Source organism: Calonectris borealis, chromosome 4, assembly GCF_964195595.1.
Source record: "Calonectris borealis chromosome 4, bCalBor7.hap1.2, whole genome shotgun sequence".
NCBI classification, from domain to species: Eukaryota; Metazoa; Chordata; class Aves; order Procellariiformes; family Procellariidae; genus Calonectris; species Calonectris borealis.
In genome coordinates, this window is record NC_134315.1 from 76062594 (window position 1) to 76083807 (window position 21214).

Here is a 21214-nt window from a genome sequence, read left to right on the forward strand (position 1 = left end):
GAGAAACTGCAAGAGTTTACAAGGAAACCTCAGTAGTGGCAATCCTAAACTGAAAATAAAGAGATCTGAAATGTATAAAAACCTCAAAAGGAATATAAAGGCAACTGTTGTACCACAATGTGCAATAGTTACTATATGGTTATTTTGACGTGTGCAAAGTACCTACCATGATAGTATCTTAGACACTTTTCTGAACTTTCTAGGGTAAAATTTATTTATGTAGATTGAAAAATAAAGCACTTAAATTTTAAGAAAAGCTAGATTTAGGCTGGTGTTATAAATGTCATTCTCTCTTCATGCCTTCCCAACCTATGCACTAACTGAAACAGGGCACCCCTAGGCAAATAATAGGCTATCATGTAATTGTACACTGTATCATAATGTATTCACTCTAGAAGGCAAAATTAAGGATACATTTACTTTCATGGGAAGAAAAAAGCAAGTAATGATGGTGAAAATTTTAGAAGCCTGTATTTGTCAAGAACAGAGAATTAAAAGGCTTTTAGCAAATGGACCTTTTCTAACTGGTAAAAGTATCCCATTGATGTTCTCCACAGTTACAACTCCGGCACTGGTAGCAATAATGGAAGTGATGTTAGAATTACGGCTCAAGGCACTGAGGCTCAAATTGCTGTCATCATCAAGCGGAAATGCTACATCTAATTGTAGATTCTCAAACAATCAGCTGGCCTGTTTTAGTCTGATGACCCATCAAGATTCAATACTGAACTTAAGTAGGATTTTCTGGAAATAGTCTGTATATAAATTCTTAATGTGACTTCCGGAACACACTGTTCAGATCTTGTCCTCTTTACATTCAGTTTTTGAATTACTTTTTGTAGTATCTTATGGCGTTTAACAAAGAACATATTTAATGATCAGTAGATGTAATTTCGTACAGGTTCACTTTAGTAGAAACACAAGCACTCTGAGATCTAAGAAGACAACTCTCACAAGAGCTTGTATTCACAATTACCTCAGTTGTCTCAGTTTCAGAATGAAAATAAGCTAAAGCTTTTCACTCAGCAGGTTTCTGTTCTTCGTTCTAGTAGGTAATTAATTTAAATACTAATAAATTATCATCTTGTTGCTGCAATAACAAATCAATTCTCAGTATTATTCAAAGGGTACTTTACAGATACAGACCTACTTGTCACCAAAGGCTGGGAGTATTCCAATTGTACATTTTGGTTCATATTTATTTCCAGTAATAATACTAACTACACTACTCAATAAACTAAATTGCACAAAAATGGAATTTACCTTCTAAAATATGCAATTCCCATATGCAGCCACTGGATGGACTTACAGAGCCAGTGAATATTTTTTGATTGTAGACAAGATGCACAATTAGGTGAGCACCTGGGAAGAACTTTCCCTTCTGGGCAGTAGGAGAACTTTTCTGTAGAAAAGGCTTGAGTCTAAAAAGCAAGGTACAAGAAGGGATTTTAGCCTCTCCTTTTCAATCAATCCTTATTTTTTAACACAATTAGTTTAAGAAAAAGTAGGCTGTGGAAATGAAACAAACAGAGTGATAAGAAAATTAGTTTGTAGGAGAACATACAGGTCAGTTCCTGATTATTAGGCATTAAAGTTTTAGGGCAGAAGCACTAAAAATTGTACTGAAAAGAAGCTAGGGGTTTTTTCATAGCTCAGTTTGCAAACAGAAGCAGATCATAGTTATTTAAAGTTCTGCTTAATTTTTAAAATGTGTGCTACTTTAAAATGTTCGTATTCTTTAAGAATAAATTAGGAAAGTATTTGCTTAAGCTACCTTACCTTTGCCTGGAATAGGAACCTTATGAAAGTTTGAATCACTCTGCATAGTAAGTATAAAACAAACCCTGCATTAAGTAAGAGTACAATCATCCATGAATATAAAAATTTTATTTCCTTTTTTATTACAGCTGGCTGTTGCAATTACTTTTGAGTATTTTGAGTGTATTATATTTAACTATAGTACAATCTATTTAATGCACTTTTTTAGACCAATTACCATTTCAGTGTACACAGCAGGGATAAATATGTACGTGATGCCATACCCTGTGTTCTGCTGTTGTGTAGCTAAAAGAAGTAGTAGGCATCAGTGGTAGCAGGAAAACTCAGTAAATTCACCTCAAAGAAAGTCCAAGTAAATAGGGTTGCTGTTGGGAGAACTAGGTGAAGTTGGGGAATGAAAATATATATGTATGAGCCTAGGAGAAAGAAGAGCTGTTGCATACATCTCCCAATACCTGCTGTTCTAAATCTGTGGGCAGGGGCAGTGACAGTGACTGACACGGCCCCTTCATTCCCACCCTGCAAATACTGCCAGTTACAGGATCTAAATGTGGATTGTGTGTTTTTATCATTTTATCTGACTGCCATCACCCTATTCTGTCCCAAACAATTTAGAATGGCAAAAAACCTAACTATAGTTGAGGGGCTCTGCATGCCTGAATTTCTTTTCTTTATACTGTGAAGGTCATATTGCAGAGTCTGCAGTGAGTGAATGTCCTCTGACTCTTTATTTAATTGCATGGGATAGTCTTACTGGGTACCTATTATAGCCAGGATGAATGAGATACAGTTAAAAAAAGCATGTGAAGCGGGGAAGGAAGGCTGGGTCAGGTTCAGTGCTACTGTCTATTGCTTTCAGTCCTCTTCTGGAACAAAACATGAAAGGAGACTATAGACATGTCTCAGCTAACAATCTCTTCCCCATCCTAATTTCTTAACCATGTACAACAGCAACTCTGTGGATAAAACAACACCTGCAGAAAAATCAGTCTGGATCTCATTAATATTTTGCTGCTTTCTACCATATTCCATAAATTTCTGTTATTTTTCAGAAAAGCAAACAAAGCCTGATATAGGGCCCAAAACAAACTAACTTAGCAGCCACGTTTAAAGTTATGCATGCACTTTAACACCATTCTAAGTCAGGAGCTGACATCCATGAATTAATTGCCTGCGATGATCACACAGACCATGGAATAGGATGGAATGACACCTCTTACAATTACAATAATCATGGTGCCCATCACTGGACATGAAATGCATGCAACGTGTCTCTGGCATGCCAAGGCTCTTGAATGCCATATGCTGTCCTGACCTCAGATGGGGGAATACCATCTGGCATAGAAGCCCTGCAGTTGGCACGGCAGACTGCAGGCTCTTCTCTCTCCCTCTCCGCTTCCCACCCTACCTCTCTGACAATTACAAAAACAGTGATCTTGCAGGAATGAAGTCAGGCTACAAGAATATTGAATGACTGAGTCAGAGACTAGGAATGGTGCTGGCAACTCTAGAGACTGCCTGATATATATCATTGCCTAAAAGCAAAATTGTGACAAATCAGGTTCTCCTGTACCTCTCACTAGGCAATGAGCTCCCTTCCCTGTTCTCCCCACTACACGCAGTGTCATGTCACAGGTGTGCGCCTCCCTGCTAAAATCCTCCTGGAAAACATCATACTTCTGCCAAGAATGCTTCCCCCTGCGAAGCCCCTGAGCACGACTTGCTATTCTTGGCTTGTTCTGACCTCCTTTAATTTCCTGACCTTGTTCTGGAACTAGGTGTTGGTCCGCTTTTAATCATGCCAGACCAACCAAACAGCAATCTTCTCATACCAGTGCTGATTTAGAAAGCCTTTGCTAAGCTGCTGTGTTGGGAATCTTCCACCATAGAGAGATTAAGTCACAGACTTCCTTCCAGGGTGGCACCATGAGCTGCCAGCTCCAAGCTGGGACAGTAAACTGGGTGGGGCAGCATCCTAATATTACAGAGGGCAATGGAATTACTACTACCACTAATCTAACCACCTACATAAGCAAATCAAGTGAATCATCTACCTTACTGGTCTATCAAGCCTCAGACACACATACGATACTGGATATATAATGGTGGACTGGCTCACATGAATTCGATTTTTAAAGTGCTTCTAAATTACATGTTACAATTCAAGCTACTTAAAGACACATGCTTAGTCTGGGAGTGGTCCTCCTTCAGACAGAAAGTCTAAGTAATTTATTATTCTAGATGAACCACTGAATACAAAACTCTTTATTCCTACTAATAGAATATTTGTCTAAAGTTCTAAAACCAAAGAATTGCAGGATAATCTCATTATTCTACCACTATGTCAAGCTTTTCAATCTACTCTAGTTAGGAAATACAAAGTAAATATCTATACCTATAATGTTGCTTTTAATTAAAGCTTTGTCAGGCAATTAGTTGCTAGATCCACAAATTACAAAGCTGATGCAAAGCTCTGAATCTTTTCACTCACAGATTGTTTGGTAAATTGCTTTATTTGCGTTGGATGCACTACTAAAATCATTCAAATTAGTAACCAATCTGTTCCTGTTACTGTACACCTGAAAGTGTAATAGCAAATCTGTCCTATTACAGCCACATGACAAATATCAGAAAAAATTATGCCAAGACTGCCTGGTTTGTCTGTGTTGAGGCCTGTGGATTCCCACCTGTTCTGTGTGCGTATTATGTCGCAGCACAGGCTAAGCACAGCTTGGAACACTGCAAGTGTGGGTGACATATGACATTCAATATGAATTCCCCTCACTTAATTAACATCATGTACTTTCTTTGACACACAAAAATTTTAGTAGCATATTCTCAAAATTTAGAATTGGCTTTGATTTCTTTTTGGGCATTTGTGTGTGCCATTCTGAAGAAGTAACAAGATTACAGTACTCACATTGCTCAACCCCAACATTTGAAATGTCTAAACTTCGTGCCAAATTATTTTCTGCATATCCAAAGCGCTTGCATATACTCATGCTGATACGTATTTCTTATCTCCTGACATTTCACTGTTGATTTCAGATTAGCTTTTTAAAGGCATAAAGACTATCAGTACATGTTTCCATGTGTTCTGTAACCTATTTCTGCTCAATTCAGAGTTTAATTTCTGACACCACACACACAGCCTTTGCTCGTTGAAAGCAAATATCCATGCAAATATGAAGGAAAAAGGAATTTTAAAGGAAAAATAATCATTTGCAATTCCTGAACAACAGATGAAAAAATTGATAAAACTTTCTGTCTTGGAGAACACCTGCTTTTATTTATATATAATCAAATTCCAAAGCCAGAAGGTGGTAACAACAGACTTCTCTCCCCACTAGCAAATATGTATCCAGAGCTGACCAATGAAGTTCATAGGCACGCTCAACGAAGCAAGTCCTGAGCCAGAGGTAACCCTACCCCTATTTTGCTAGGCTTCAGTGCTTTAAGATTCCTTGTACTGTGTCCCAGCTATCCGTGCCTGACTTTGAACCTCACTGCTTTATAATGAGGTATGTCTTTTTATGAATTTGTTCTTTATTTAAACTTATGAAAATGAGATGTGAGATGTGAAAGCGTGTGACACAATGTACTTTTCACTCGGAAATGTGAGTCTCGCACTGCTTGCTCATGTGCAGATTGCATGCCAGAAATCCACTCTCATTAGACATCCAATCCAACCCTAATGAGGGAATGGATTCCTTCAAAAGGAGTGGGGAGAACAATGCAGGGTATTAATTTCATGTACCAATATGCATTGGTATGTACCAATATGCATACTAATTTCATGTACCAGTATGCATTTTCCTTATCCATGATTGAGAGCTTCTGGCTGAGCTCAGAGCTAATGGTGACTCTGAAAATCAGGGGAATAGTCTTTATATGTACACTTGAGAAAAAGATTGCTGGAAATGGATGCCACATTACATAGGGAAGATGTACATTCATGTGTGTGGTAATTAAAGCGAAATATAGTGATCTAGCATAAATTACAAAATTCATAGTACTAATAGAACAGAGAAGTGTATTGTGATCTTTTTCGTAATATATTGTTCTTGCATTAAGGAGTTCAGCGATTTCTAAATATAGCAGTATTCTGTACCAGCCCTACTTAGATAAACTGGAGTGGCAATGTTATTTAATCTAAAAATAGAAAAATGCTTCTCCCTAGAAATACCTAAAGACTGTAACTGTGGTTTCACAAGCAGCTTAAGGCAATCTAAGTTTGCACGGTCGTGGAAAGGAGCTGTCCTGTCCTCTCCTCCATCTCTGGCTGTAAGTTTCTGCTCTTCCCTTGCCAGGGCACTATGCTGTAAAACAACACCATGCCATCACATAGCCATTCAGTTCCCTGAACAAAGCTACCTTACATCTGGCCAGCTCAGAGAACACTCAAACTCAGTGACAATTTCTACAGAGGTCTTAGGTAGCATTTAGGTTACATATTAATGATCATTGTCCTCTGCTAATGTGATCTAGCAGGGGAGAACACCATGGTGGTAACACTCTGATTTACAAAATGGTATTAGTCCTTGGTCAGAGGTGGGAAATTTGGCCTAATTCTTTCTTTGGCCAAATGCAGTTAAATACAGATCTCTCTGAGGTGTGTTCTGGTCATCAGCTAACATTTTGCTCTTGGATGAGGGCTGGAGTAGAGTAAATGGTCAGGCACTTGTGGTACTTGAAGTTGTGCCGCTTGAAGAGAGAAGGGAATGTCAGGCTCATTGGGCAAGATGGGAAACATGACACTAATTCTTTAATGTAAAAAGAAACAAAGAAAGAACACATCGTAATGACATGATGACCAATTGTAGGTATGGGAAACACAGCTCTGCATCTGAATGTAGGGGGAAAAAAAAGATTTAGCTTTCTTACATGTGAGCTGCTAATTACTGTCAATTAAAAACAAAACAAAACAAAAAAACCCAACCCAAACCACAGATTTGTCTTATAAAACTTTAAGAGTCTGGTCTTTTTTCATGCATCTAGATGGAAGCTGCACCTGTCACACATTAATTTACTTTACCAAGCGTGCAGTTTCTACTGCAAGGTAGTACTTACACAGAAGCCCCTACTTCCATCTATGCAAAGTTAGGTGAATAATGATGAACAATGACAGGTATTTCTAAAACGTAGCTTATATGACTGTATTTTCACCGTCTCAGCCAGAATACCTGCAGGTCAGGTAGCAGAGATGCATGCCATAGCACCATCTGTCAGACTTTCTGAAAAGGTACAGACATTTCAGCATTCCTATTCTTCTTTCCCGAATTGTACAAAAGAATGATGAGGCTAGAGAGCAATTTCTACTTCTTTCCCCTCCTTTGGGCTGCAATGATTGCATTTTTAAGATGCTTCCAATTGTTAATACCAAGGAGTACAAAATATGTATTGCTATTATAAAGACTGTAAACAAGGAGACTTGTTGAAATCCTGTGTCATGGGCCTTCTGACATCTTTCCACATATATCATGCACAGAACTTTCATCCTCAGCCTTAAAACCGGTTAAAGCAACCTGAGGACTATTTCATATGGGACTGTCCTGCTAAACCAGTATCACTGCTGCTCTTTACCTAAGAGTCTTTTTATGAGTTGCCAGTCAGGTCACCCAAATTCTCAGTTCAAAGAGCAGGAGAATCAGCTACCATGTCCTCACATTTCCATGGGAGCTCTCACATCAACGCAGAACATCTCACTTACATGAATTCCCAAGTGCAAATCAATAGAGAGGATACAGAAGAAAAGAGCAAGTATTAGCCACAAACTCTGCTGATCACCAGATTTGTATTGAAAAGACAATCATAAATTGCCTGTTCAGTTGCAATATGTTATTTCTAATCCATTTTCACAACATAGTGTAAGAAGATATTTAAACAGGGAGACTAGGCTATATCAGCTGCTCTTTGAAGCAGTCTATAAAAAAAGAATTGCAGCTGCCATAATGAGGTAACACCTGTTTTCCTGGCTGTAAAATGTCTGGAATTCAGTCAGATTTGAACTTTGCAGAGTGTTTGCGTATGTGGGTCAGTTCACAGTTCTCCGCTCTCTGGACAGACCAAGACAGCATGGCTTGTTCCCCTTTGAAGTTAGAAGAGGAACTGGCTTTCTTTCTAAATAAGTACAGCTTTTCCGCCTATATTCTTAGCAAAATTAGCATTAATGGACAGCTTGGGACTCTACATTTGGTCACTGATTACAGCCATAAACAGTTATCAAGCCTGATGCATTTAATGCATGTATTCTGTATTTAATGAGATGATTTGTGTATTTCAGAGTACTACCTCTTAAATTTAGGCTTACAGCCAATCCATCAGGATTGGAGGAAAAAGGCGGACAGAGAACACCCCAAATTTAGCAGCTATGGCTAAAGCACAAGGCAGGACACTGCAAGATGTTTGCTGTATCTGAGACATGTTTTACAGGTCTAAGTCTGAGAAAGAAACAGAGACTGCTGAGGGTGGGCAGGTGGCTGGCTGGTGGCTGGGAAGCACTATGGCACCCTAAGAACAGCTGAGAGGGTATTAGTGATACTGTAGCATCTTAGAACACAAGGAAGTGTCTTCTAAAATAATCTGGTTTAGCTGGGCAGCAGGAAGTAAAGGGAGCTGTTTTCTTCTGAATCTGCTGCTCTTGCGAGGGCCTCATTCTGGTTGTTCTCTTCTAACTGTGATCTACTTCAGACTAGAGAAAGAAGTAGATATAATCAGCTATATATGGGACTCCTGCAGTTAAGAAATCTGCTATTTCCTGCAGCACAGCTAGAGGCATAGAAAATTTAGCTGAGATGTGAGATTTTATGTTTGTATTAGCAAATATCTAACTACCACTGAAGACATACATTTCATAAATGGGATAGAATGGAATTACTCACAACTTATTGTAGGAGCAGCAGCAGGGAAAAGCACAGGTACAAATTATGACTAACACAGCTATACTGATGCATGGAGGACTATAGTCTTGTCAGACCAGCAGAAGATTATTCCCCCTCCCCATCTCATTTTGTACAGAGGGAGGCACCCATGATGATATATCGCCAACTGGGCTTCTTTAAATCAGAAATGTCTCTGATAGCAGAAATAAAACTCCTGATTTTTCATAGGCAAGAATAATTTTTAAATGTTCTTGTACTGAACAACCTTTTTGTAAAAAATATAAAATGGCTTTTATAAAATCAAAAGCAGAGTATGAAAGGTCCCACAATGAAAGTATTTAATTTAAAAACTCTAGTTGTGCTTTGTTTTCCAAATTTAATTATCAAAAACCGCTAGGATCCTACTAGAAGGAAGAGAACTTTTTTTTTAATACTAGATCAAATTTTCTCTTTTAATAATTATTTTCCTTAAAAGAGGAGGCTTTTTTCTCTTCTTCTCATGTGTGCAGCCTTTAATTAGTCTGTTCAGACACAAGCAGTATTAGCTAGACTCTGTCACAATTACCCACATTTGGTAGCTAATTACTCCTTGAATAGTCTTAAGGCTACCAGCAATTTTAGTACAATTGGCAGCCTGGGGCCCCTAGGAGCTGTTCCAGCAACCAAGAATAGCTGGAACAGGGAGGCAGGCCAGCCATGACCCTTTCTCCTCAGCCACAACCTAACATATCTACTATGCCAAAGGCAAGAGGAATGCAGAAATGAAAATATTCCCAAGTGGCTAAATGTGCTCTCTTTATGGCCTTTTTAAAGTAATGGAGTGGCATAAAGGGACTATGGGGAAATGGAAAATAGGACCTTTTAAATGCTAAAGCATTGGCAGGACTACTAATGATTTTTCAATTTTGCAATGTTCCATTAAAACAACAGTACAAAACACTTATATAGGATCAGATTCTGACACAAAACTTTTATTCTAGTGTAATTTTATTCACTGATGCCTCATATTGCAGTAATTTACATCACTGCAATATGACTGCCAAGTGGGTATAAAATGCTGACTAGATATAGTAACATTTCATATGTATTTTACACAGGTAGAAATTACTTCACAAGAGACACAGCAGTGTCTGTGATTTCAGTAAAATGATTCCTGCTGTACACTTGTGTGACATCAGTAGCAGACTAAAATTAACATAAAAATTTAAATGAGAACTTCAGTTTTAAATACACTGTTAATTCAGATTCTATTCCACAACTCCAAAGAGTGTTGCCTTGCAAATTCAGCAGTACTGGGTTTGCAAAGAGCAAGGAATTCTTTTTTAAAAACTTCACAAGGTTGTGAAGGGTCCCTTTCTAAGTGTTTCTGTAGCTACATCCTCACTGAAGAATTAGCTCATTACCTCTGCTTTTCCTAATCCCTTCAATTTAGTGCAGCGTTCCCACCAAAAAAATGATTAGTTATCCATCAGATTCTCAAAGGGAACTGACTCTTCTTGCATTGCATGACCATTTGATCTGGTGCAAGAGAAGAGGTGTAAGCACTTGATGTACACAAGTTTGGGGGAAGAGTAGAATCAGCTCTTTCCACTGGCTGCCCGTTTTTCCTCTGGATTAAATGTATTCATTCAATGCCACTCTGGAAACTATTTTCTACTGAACTGTGAAGACCATGAGAATTGACAGAAGATGTTGCAAGATTATTAGCCCTCAAGTTAGTAGTTATCCATAGTGCAGAGTTGGCAACTACGTTCTTTTAATTTAAGCTTTAGCTTATCACTGCTGATGAGCAAACTGATACAAGTATACCTATGGATGTGTCAGCATTACTGAGGTTGACTATAAGACAGACACTGGCCTCTGAGCAACAGTAATAGCTTAGCTCAGCTATTAGCAACAACACCACAAAGCTGTAAGTTTGAAGATACATTGCCTTTGGCAGCAATATTGACTTAAGGTACTTCCAACAATTTTTCCTTCCTTCCTGCCTGTCCTGTTCTCTTGACAGCCATATGACTTTTATTAACACAACTGTCTGTAAGGCCATACTGTGAATCAGGCCTAGGGAATTAAACAGGTATTAAAGAAAAATTCTGCAAAAAAAGCATTGTCAAGCAGTTTAATCTCAAGATTCAGTTCCCAAACATACACATAAACAGCTGTGTTGGCACAGCTGAAAGGGTGTCAGGAACAGCTGGCAGTTGAGGTGGGTCCTGGGAACGCCTTAAAACGGGCTGCCGCTGGAAAAAGTGTGCATGGAACAATACCTTTACTGTGTCTTTCTTGGCACTACGTACCTGCATGTGCATTGGCCAGTTCCAGGGCTACAGTCCATGACTTTATGTACTGCAATAAGTTGAGGCACCAGCAATCCTTTCCCAGTGTTTGTGAGGGAATTTGCCTGCCCTTCTGGGAGCAGGGCGGGGATTGGAGAAATAGCAGTGTTCTTAGCACCTGATTGCAAATCATCAGTCTAAGGGAAAACAAAAGTAAAACATATCAACTTTGGGTTCCACTGAAGTACACATGCAAACCTTGACCCTCCTGACTAACTATAACAGAAGATACTCCTCAGCTCAGTTCCTCAGTGGGAGCTATGCTAAGACTCTATTATAGAGTTCTCATTCATAGAAACTAAATGTTTCTATAAATGCATTAGCAACAAAAGGAGGGCTAAGGAGAATCTCCATCTTTTATTGAATGCGGGGACAAAGGATGAGGAAAAGGTTGAGGTACTTAATGCCTTCTTTGCCTCAGTCTTTAATAGTAAGACCAGTTGTTCTCTGGGCACCCAGCCCCCTGAGCTGGAAGACAGGGACAGGAGCAGAATGAAGCCCCCATAATCCAAGGCAAAATGCTTAGCGACCTGCTACACCACTTAGACACACACAGGTCTATGGGGCCAGATGGGATCCACCCAAGGGTACTGAGGGAGCTGGCGGAAGTGCTCACCAAGCCACTTAGAATCATTCATCAGCAGTCCTGGCTAACCAGGGAGGTCCCAGGTGACTGGAAGTTAGCAAATGTGACGCCCATCTACACGAAGGGTTGGAAAGAGGATCCTGGGAACTACAGGCCTGTCAGTCTGACCTCAGTGCCGGGGAAGGTTATGGAGCAGATCATCCTGAGTGCCATCACACGGCACGTACAGAACAACCAGGAGATCAGGCCCAGTCAGCATCGGTTTATGAAAGGCAGGTCCTGCTTGACTAACCTGATCTCCTTCTATGACAAGGTGACCAGCTTAGTGGATGAGGGAAAGGCTGTGGATGTTGTCTACATAGACTTTAGTAAAGCCTTTGGCACCATTTCCCACAGCATTCTCCTGGAGAAACTGGCTGCTCACGGCTTAGATGGGCGTACTCTTCGCTGGGTAAAAAACTGGCTGGCTGGATGGGCCCAAAGAGTTGTGGTGAATGGAGTTAAACCCAGTTGGCAGCTGGTCACAAGCGGTGTTCTCCAGGGCTCAGTATTGGGGCCAGTTCTGTTTAATGTCTTTATCGATGATCTGGACGAGGGGATCGAGTGCACTGAGTTTGCAGATGACACCAAGTTGGGCGGGAGCGTTGATCTGCTCGAGGGTAGGAAGGCTCTGCAGAGGGACCTGGACAGGCTGGATCGATGGGCCGAGGCCAACTGTAGGAGGTTCAACAAGGCCAAGTGCCGGGTCCTGCACTTGGGTCACAACAACCCCATGCAACGCTACAGGCTTGGGGAAGAGTGGCTGGAATGCTGCCCAGAGGAAAAGGACCTGGGGGTGCTGGTTGACAGCCAGCTGAACGTGAGCCGGCCCTGTGCCCAGGTGGCCAAGAAGGCCAATGGCATTCTGGCTTGTATCAGAAATAGTGTGGCCAGCAGGAGTAGGGAAGTGATCGTGGATTTGGCAGTGCTAGGTTAACGGTTGGACTTGATGATCTTAAAGGTCTTTTCCAACCTAAACAATTCTATGATTCTATGATTCTATTCTATGACCATGTCCAAAGCACTGCACAAAATCCTCTCTGGCTGTAAGAACCAGAAGGCTTCCCAAACTAACTCTATGGTGTCCTGACTTGCGATTTCCTGCCCTTTGTGCTCCCCTAACATCAGAGTCCAAGAGTGGAAGAAGAGACAAGAGCAGCAGATTCTAAAGAAGAGACAAAATTACTTCCTAAAATGGTCCTGGTCATGGATGGGATAGTAGGATAGACAGATTGTAGGACAGATAGAACAGATATTGTGAACAAAAAATTCATAACTAGGGTAGTCAAACACTGGAGCAGGTTGTCCAAGGGAGTCTATTGACTCTCCATTCTTGGAGATATTCAGAACTCTGCAGGACAAGGCCCTGATCAACCTGAAATACTTTAAGAAAGGAGAAAGTTGAGAGAGAAAGAAGAGCCTCAGGAAATGGATAAGTGATAAAAGGGTAGGCTGAGGGTTTGTTTTGACTGCTGTTTGGGATTAATCCTGAGCGTTACCCAGTTTAAACCACATTACCTTTTGCGCTTAGAGCCTCATCGGAGTCATGCACATGGTGCTCCTTGGTCACAGAATCACAGAATAATTTAGTTTGAAGGGATCCTGGAGGTCACTTGGTCCAACCTCTGTTCAGAGCATGGCCATTTGAGCTCAGGAAATCAGAAAGTGGTTTTGCCTTGCATTAGAGCTTTTCCAAGCATTTTTTTTGGGGGGGAGGAATTTCTTTTTCTACCATCTGTGGGCAAATCGTAAGTTAGGTGTGCCATTATCATTGCTGTGCAATGAGATTTAAGCACACTGGGAGTTAACAGCATAACAATTCTAATAATTGTATATAATTATAAATCGTGTTGTGTAAAATGTTTCTGTGCATTTTGCCTTAATAGTGCAATGTAAGTTTTTTTTTTAAAGGTTTATATCTAAAAAAAGTTAATGAGGTTTTTACTGATTAAAAAGATGCATTGATAGGGTTTTATAGACATCACTGATAATGATGAATTATTTCTTATGTGATCAAAATGTCCTTACCCATACATGTTTTGAAGATAGGGCATGTTCTCTGGAGGCTGATATGATTGGCATGGGAGCATAAAGAACAGTGGCTAGTTCACTGCAGAAACTACCAGCAAATGAGCTGGCTCCTACAGGTCACCATTTGAAGCCACCATCATTTTAAGCACGTGTTAAGAACGGGCAGTCACCTAGAGGGCTGAAGAGGGATCTTTGAATGAAAGAGGGAAAAAAGTTTGTGGCTTCCTGGCTTACTACTGGGAAAGAAACTGTCATTTGGAGCGTGTAAGGATGATAGTAACTTAAATAGAGGTAAGCAGCATTCACAAAAGCTAATCCACATCACAAAACCTATCCACATGACATGTTAAGAGCACCAAATTACAGGAATAGAAATAAATACTACGTGTACATAACATCATATTTACACCAATATCTTACAATGGTAAGAGCAATAGTTCTTAAAAACTCTTCTACAGTGCAGCTTACAGCCAGAGTATTTCTTTGACAGAAGACTGGCCAGCAATAGGGACGCTGGGAGGAAAGCAAGCAGGAAGGAGGAGGAACACAGGACTATGTCCACATCTGAGGGATCAAGTTTCTATATACCAAAGATCCCTCGGAGACATGGTTATACAAGCATTCCTCAGTCACACCACACTATTCTCTTCCACATTGTCCATGTCCAAAGTGGAACGTCAATGTCTTTTAAAAACATCCTATTTAGTTTGAATTCTGATAAAGGCCCAGCACGTACCTGTTCTCTTCTTTTTGGATATCTTCACGTCTTTTGCTCTAATGTGATGTTGCATGAAGCCTGCCTGTGACCCAGCTCAATTCACAAGTTCCCTCAAAAAGTTTGAATTCTAGTCTTTCCTGTACTTTTGCCTCTTCCATAGAGCAAGACGACTTATGACCTCAGCACAGCACTTATGGGAAGCACAAAGGAGAGCTACAGCAAAATGCTGACTCCTAGGGTGTGCATACATAGAGATAGTAAACCTGGCTGTAAACTAGCATTTTAACATTTAATCCAACCACTGTGACTTCAGAGTGGCAAACAACAGCAGGTTGTTTAGACAAGCGTGGAAGCTATATGTACGGCAGTTGGGAGAATATAAAAAAATTTGCTATGTATGTAGGTACAGTTACCTGAGTACTATACTGAAGTAACAGTATAAGATGAAATGAATGATGATTTTAATAGTTAAAGGTATTACACAAATTTGCCATTATTATATAAGAAATCGCATCAGGAGAAATCACATACACTTTTTTTTCACATCACTCTTGTTGCCACCTGATTTACCACAAATTAACAGGCCCTGTCATACAAGGAGATCAGACCCTCCTTGTAGTATCTGGGCCAATCATACTCAATAGTCTTCAGTAGTTTCTTTGCTTTAGGATTTGTGGTCACTCCCGAGTTATCTGAGCATCCAAAACAGCCTATCTAAGACAATGCCTCTATAATGTCTGCTGCTCAGGAGCTGGACACATTCAGTCCCAAGGGCACTATAATCACATAGGATGTGATAGTTATTTCTCTTGCAGGCGGAAGTCAAATACACAAATCGCATTTTGGATTAAGTATCTACATATGTAGCAAACTGCTATGTATCATCAGAGCTTAACTTAGTATATTGAATCAACTTTCTCTTGAAAGTGTTTTATATTGATGAGCTTTTATGAAGCCTCACTTTTTGCAAAATTCAACCCCAAAGCATGTTTTAAGTTCTCTTCTCTTCTTGCATACATTTAGTACTTGCATATAATGTAATGTGATTGCAGTTAAAATAGCACTGTTAGTACAGATTATGTCGGAACGGTCATGAGCCCAAGATTGTGTCTAGAGTAAATGATGTGAGTGCTTTGTATGAATTGAATAGTGGTATGCTGCCAAGAGTCTAGGTTATTCCTTCACAGGAAACTGTATTAAAAATACCAATCCCTCAGTACAATCTGGCCCCATTCTGAGAACAAAGATAAGCTTTTAAGCGGTGGTATTGGTAGAAGAAATAGTAGTAGAAGAATGCTAAAGATGCTTCAGCTGTGCCGAGAATGATTTTGGAAAGTTCACTGAAATGTATCAAGAGAAATGGAATGGCTCTTCAACTTCTAAAAAGGAACTTCTGCATTGTCCCAAAGTGCTAGCTTAGTAGAATTACAGCTCTACAAACTCTTAACTAAGATCTGCATAATAGGAATTCTTGCTGATTTTAGGGTGTGAAATGTTTACATTAGATGGGTATGCTATTTATTGATGATTCCACTTTTTAGGGGTCTTGCACCTGTAAAAGTTTTATTAGCATAACTCTGCCAGTTAGGATAACATTTTTATTAACATTGTTATACCAGCATAATTGGTATAGATGTAGTCATTGCCAGAACAAAGCAGACTTACAGCCCCCAGTGCATGCTGTACTTTTCAAAAGTATGTCTGTATTCATATGACTGCATCTACTTCAGGATACCTTTTTCTACTTTAACTTATTCCCTGGAATGGAGGTACAGGTATGCTCTTACCTTGAGTTTGTCAGGAATAATCCTTCTTTCAGTTTATCTCACACCACCACACCCTTTTGCCAAGTCTGCTGTAAGTTCCCAGCTCCATTTGTTTTCATACACTATGTAGTTTGGAGGGAAAAAAAAAATTCAATGGCAGTGTCAGCTTTCATAATCCCTGCTATTCTTCCGTTAAATCAGTTCCATGGGCTAGTCCACGATGCACCCAAAAAAAATTGCTGTGCTAGCCTAGTAAAGACTGCAGTGCAGGTACAGAAATGAGTAGCCAGGGTTGCCTGAACAATGTTAAGCAGTACTGTCACTGAATGTTGAATTGCAGTCGATTATAATCCCTGGCCAAAGACAGACAATACTGCACTGACAACAGTAAATTAATAAATTCTAATGGAATTTAAATGACAATTAACAAAATCCATAAAAATCTTAAATAACCTTAGCCAATTTTATATCAAAGTTAGTAAAACCTGTATATACCTACTACGGATTCGGCCCTTCGACTTAGGGAATCTCAGAAATCATCTGGTTCACACTGTAATGTTCTTGTTTACTATCTTCACCTCCAGTAACTAGTGTCATGACAATTCATCTTCAGAATGAAATGCAAAGGATCCATAATATGACACAGCAGCTGCATATTTAAAAGAAGAAATATGGCGGGAAGCACAAAATCAAATCCTTTTTCTTTCATAATATGGGCCCAAACCTAACCCCATAATTTCAAGAATTATGTTCCTAATTATCACTACGACTCATTTTTTCCCATCTCATTATTTATATCTATACATGAGTACACTTGAGATTTCTATACAAATCATATTCTGAAACATTTCTGTATTTGCCTAAGGTGTAAAATATCATTTGAATTTGTGACTCTCCCCTTCTTTCCCTCTGAGGAAAAAATTGTCAGTCTATTTACAGCTAATCAGATATAGACATGCTCTGACTTGAAAAAGATTTGTCTAAGGACTACGTAGGGTTTACAGCATATTATGGTGGTAGGCTATCATTCTGTGAGATAGTAAATAGCTTGAAGAAATAATTTTGTCCCAGGAGAGCTCCTATCAGATGAGATATTGTCTGTTTGTACCACTCTAACTTCATGCTGGATCAGGCATAATTTATCCTCCTCAACTGACAGAAAGCTGGCATAAAATCTGAATAAACACTGTAACATATGCTCTGGCTGATTCGATAAAAATGCAGTCATGTGCTCACGCCAATACAGATCAAATTTTTACTGCCAGGAAATCCAGCATGCACAGATTTTATATTATTTAATGCAGAACCACAGCCTTATATTGCTTCATTTTTTCTGCACATTAATTGGTTTTTAATTACTTTATTGTGGGCACAAATAAAGAGTACAGGTTTGTTTGAAATCTCCCTGACAAATACTTGTGTGGAATGAGCCTACTGTAGTATAATGGTTCTCCAAATATGATCTCCAGACAGCACGAATGTCTCTTTCATAACACTGGCATGCATGATTTTGTACCTTTATGGTCTGAACAAAAATTGATTTACTCAAGGCAAAAGAGGCTGTAATACCCCTCTGTAAAAAAGGTGTTGGACTGGCAGTATATCTGCACCACTGGAGATACACTTATGTGCAATGTAGAAATTTTTGTGTTCTTTTTCACCTCTGTGCAGCCACTAACAGCACTGGACCAGAGAAAACAGGCTACTCTGATTTTCAACAGGAAATAGTCCTGCACAAGCTTTAAGCTGTGTCTTGAACTCTCATGCGCACCTTGCACTGTCTGCGTAGTTGAATCCCTATTCAGCACAAATTACTAGAAGTACATGGTTGCTGTTACCATGGGAGGAAAAGTTTAGTCTCTAAAGACTACTTCTGCAAGACTGCATTGAATATAGACGTTAACAGGAAAGTTCCCAAATCCTTACTTGTGTTAAAGACAACCTCTCTCTCTGACTCTCTCCAGCCTGTTTCTGTCTAATGGCCCTCCAGCTTCCAATTCTAACACACTGATTTTTAAATTATAATATTGTATTGCTTCTTTGGAACATGGATTTCCCATTTAGATTCAGCCTAGCCCCGGTCATTATTCAAAATGAAAAGGAGGAGATAGAGGCGCAAAGAGATAAAATATGGATACATACACACTAAACCTGCTTTTTCAGTGTCTTGTATTTTAGTTAGTCACACACACCCCTGCTAGCTGACCGCAAAACACAGGTCAAGAGCTCCTATTTTGATTTGTTAGTATTATACACTTACTTTCAAAAGGTTTTAATAATAAAAGATTTGCAAGGTATTCTAGTCTAACTTACTGGTTGCTACAGTATCTAAAAATTTGCCAGGAATATGTTGAGAAAAGTGTGTATTTAACAGAAGGGCGAGCTTTAAAAGACTTCAGTGCCTTCCCACTCAACCTCCCTCTCCTTGGTAGCGCATGATCCTGCTCATATGATACACTAGCAACCATGTGATCGAGCAGCTCTGTCATCTCAGCATAGCCGCACCTCACCCCGACTGAGTAATGTTACCATCATCTACCATATGTTTGGTGGTCTTTATATCTGTCTCTTCCAGGGGGAGGGACATAAAACACATGCACTGGAGTGTTTTGCTTACACTGCATTGTGTTTTGTTTGGTGCCTTCTCTTTTTCTGGCAGTAGAGAATAAAGGTTCACATCCTTATAATATATAAAAAAAAGATGAATTGGAATGAGAGAATTAGTTAATATTACCCTTCATGAAAATGTTCCCTGTAAAATATAAAGGATTGGATTCACCTGTTGTAGAGTACTTCATTAACAATTAAACTGTCTGGCTTAGCAGGTTTACAGCTGCTTTTTTACGCTAAGTAGAAATTCTGAATCTAGGTATCTTCAGATACTTTCAGACTGATATGTATCACCAAGAAAACACGACCACAACACAAAAATTTCATTCTTCTTCTTTCCAGTTGCCCTTCAAATCATTAAATATGTAACGTATTTATTATATGCAAAATAATTACAACCCTCTCATCACAGGATATTGATTATTCCAAAAAGGATATGACTGTCTCTTCTCACATAAGGCGTGCCTTCATAATCTAGCACAGGGACCACTCCCCCACAAAAAACGTTGGGCCCATAATTTGATTTAACACCTGCATTAACCAGAAGAAATATAACTTTAATTCTGAATGTCTTGAGAAATTTGGTCACACCTATGTAAAAAACACTACTTAACAGTGGCAGGCACTGACAAGATACTAGACAAACTGGAACCTTATTCAGAACCAGTGGCATTGCTTGTAATGGGTTAGAAGTTGTTAACATACTTGGGTAAACCTCATTTACCTTCTCCTGACATTATTTTAGAAGCAAGTCCCAAACAATGTGGGGCCTGCACAGAAAAATCAGCTATGTTCTTAGCCACTGCTGAAGTAGAAGATGCATTTGGAAGGCAAGACAACACTTCCTTTTATACTACAAACAGTTTAAGCAAGTTTGTGACATCTTTCATTTTGCACCATTACTGAAAGTGAGGATTCTGACAAGGTTTGGATCCTGTAAACTTTTGCTATTAATTGTTTTGAGCTGACTCACAAGTCTGTGAAGCATCCATACCTTTCACAAGAAATCAGGAAGACTAAAATTAGAAAGACTATACGTATTCAGATGAGGCCATTGTAGGGAGCAATTTATTGCTAATATATAGGGTGGAGTTTTTGGCTAGAAAAATGCTCTGGAACATGCTATGTACATATGTTATGAGGCTTTACAGAGGCCTGTGGTACTTATTCTTTAATAAGTTTTAAGTTAGGTGACTATAAATTTGTACAGTTGTATAGTGCCAGATTAATTGCATGGATTGCATGGGATAAGGGCTGATTGCTTTTTTTAATTACATGTCAAATTAAACATAAATCTTGGTGTGTACTTTTCTGTGAGCATGGGATGCTGTTGTATCTGATCTTACAGATTGGTTGCTTTACTCTTCTTTAAAACCTTCTGGCATAATGGCCATTTCTTTATGACTAAGTGAACAACCAGTGTGTAAATAAATAAGCAACTTTATTAATATTAGAAACATATAAAAGGAAATGTTTAAGAACAATGCTATCAAAACCTTCTGTCGGGTAAGAAAAAAATGTTTTTAACTACCTAGTACAGTTTGGCATGCCAAGTGCAAACTAAAGCTAAAGTGAAATCTGTGAAAATGAAGTCTATAAATGCACTGTCATAATTTTTATGTGTTCAGTGCTATACTATACAGGCTATTGCTCAGAGACCTCGTCATTAGTCTTTATAGAATCTGCACATAAAATTTAGATGCTGGAAACTATTCATTACCGTTCTAACAAGCGCCTTCTTTCCTTATTTGTTCTCATGCCATTAAGTTGTCAGAGTTTCTTATCCCTTGTTTCTGTTGTACCTGCAGCAAGTCGTAGAATTTGGTGTTCCTCTTTTGCATCTCCACAGTGATGTCATTGGGAATGAGATGCACTTGTTTGCTATCTGTAGCAATGGCTTTGCTCAGTCTCCTAACTGGCCCTTCCATACCCAGAGTACCTGCAAAACTAGAGACAGAGAATTCATTAATCAGAAATTCAAAAGAAAAATGTTGCCTAGTTTTTTTGTGATAAAGTCCCCAGTCTACAAATTTTAACACAATGGCTATGCTGTCTTTCTAAGCAAGGAGAAGGTATTCTGCTCCAGTAGAGGAAATTGTCCAGCCAATGAAAAGATGATTTTGTAGACCCTGGTGACAATATCACGTATAAGTGAATGTGAGTGTTAATAACAGAAGTGACCCAGCAAAATTCACCTTATTAGCTAAACAAATTGACCAAAATTCTGGCTGCATAATAAGTTTGTAAGTATTATTAGAAAAGTGGCAAAGGCCAGTGATGATTTGCTGATGTAATTGCTGCTACCTGATAAGTATAATCTGGCTGTATTCTGCAACTTCCTCCCCTTTCCTCATCAGAAATAGAAAAATAGAAAAAGAAAGGGCAAAAACTGGAAAACATGGACTTTGCCACAGAGGACTTCAGCGATTTACTCCTCACTATGAATGCTTGCCAAAGAACCGGAGCTG

General features: G+C 39.2%; 1 long non-coding RNA gene across 1 annotated transcript; it reads right to left on the reverse strand.

Annotated features, from left to right (window-relative positions):
- Window positions 1-1325: 1325 nt before the first annotated feature.
- Window positions 1326-20682, reverse strand: LOC142082509 (uncharacterized). The gene is made up of 3 exons (XR_012673714.1): window positions 20549-20682; window positions 10958-11133; window positions 1326-1421 (listed from the first exon to the last, which is right to left on the reverse strand). It is a non-coding gene; the product is annotated as an uncharacterized LOC142082509 (long non-coding RNA).
- Window positions 20683-21214: the final 532 nt, after the last annotated feature.